The sequence below is a fragment of the Ascaphus truei genome, chromosome 3, assembly GCF_040206685.1.
Source record: "Ascaphus truei isolate aAscTru1 chromosome 3, aAscTru1.hap1, whole genome shotgun sequence".
NCBI lineage: Eukaryota > Metazoa > Chordata > Amphibia > Anura > Ascaphidae > Ascaphus > Ascaphus truei.
The window spans coordinates 323805939-323807347 of record NC_134485.1 but is presented as its reverse complement, the minus strand read 5'-3'; the positions used below and the strand labels follow the sequence as shown (position 1 = coordinate 323807347).

The 1409-nt window shown below is 47.1% G+C and overlaps 1 protein-coding gene across 1 annotated transcript in view; it reads left to right on the top strand.

Annotated features, from left to right (window-relative positions):
* The window catches only part of C1QL4 (complement C1q like 4), a 57805-nt gene that overhangs the window by 49811 nt on the left and 6585 nt on the right, over nucleotides 1–1409 (top strand). The window lies entirely within an intron of this gene.

Here is a 1409-nt window from a genome sequence, read left to right as displayed (position 1 = left end):
TCCAGTGCCAGTAGCATGCACGCGTTGGTCTTGTATTTTCTTTTTCAATTTGGACCTAATATCATCAAATCTTTTCCGACAATGATACTTGTCCCTGACACTATTCCCACAGGCATTGACACCAATGACTATTGTGTCCCACATTTCTTTTTTGCTTGCTGCACTTGTCCGCCCTTGAAAAACATATAAAAGATATGAGGTAAATTAATAATAATATAAGCACCAGTTTCCTACACTGCTAGCTGTTCCAAGAGATAGCAAACATGCTGTTTTATGTGTAATATGTGCAGCACATGAGCATTCACTACTAAACCTATACATGTAAGCAAGGTTGCATTCATATTGTATGCAGTTCTGGCAAATTGACCGCCTGTGTTTATTTGTCCTTGTAAGGCATGATAAAAAGCTGTGTTTCCACACTAATGAACATAGAAAGATATTGTGTACCCATATTTGCATATGAACAAAACTCAGATGACCTAGGATCACATGTATTTGAATAATAAATGTAAAGTTACACTTACCTACTAAATGTCCATAGAGACTGTCATAGTGCTCCAGAATGCCAGTGACAAGAGCCCTATTTTCCTGGTCATTGAAGCGAGGATTACGTGGCTTCTCCACACGTTTTTTCCGAGCAGGTTTAGGGTCAGAGCTTGGCTGGTGCTGACTGGACTCTCCTTCTTCCAATGGAAGAGCCTCCAAAAGCTGGCCACCAGCAAGCACGCCACCACCAGACACCCCATCAGCAACTGCGCCACCAGCAGCACTCCCAGCACCAGCACTCCCACTCCTAGCACCAGCACTCACACTCCTAGCACCAGCACTCACACTCCTAGCACCAGCACTCACACTCCTAGCACCAGCACTCCCAGCACCAGCACTCCCACTCACAGCAACAGCACTCCCACTCCCAGCACCAGCACTCCCACTCACAGCAACAGCACTCCCACTCCCAACAACAGCACTCCCACTCCCAACAACAGCACTCCCACTCCCAGCAACACCACTCGCAGCACCAGCACTCCCACTCCCAACAACAGCACTCCCACTCCCAGCAACACCACTCGGTGCACCAGCAACATCACTCCCCTGAACAGAACGTTCACTCCGACGCGTACTCCCACGAGTAGCACTCCCACTCCCACCAGCATCACTCTTCCCACGCTTTGCGGGCATACTTCCAGCACTCACAAAAAACAGACAAGAAATGTACAGGCAATCACACGACCCACTTCCACATATAAAACAAGACAAAGATGTAAACAAAACAACAAAGGACAAAGCTCACCCAATACACAACAAGTCTCTCAGTCAATATGCAAATCTTCAATCGTCCAGCTCTGTGCGTCTCTCTCTCTCTCTCACTCCCAACAACACAGAGAATGATTAGCAGTACACGTTGCCTT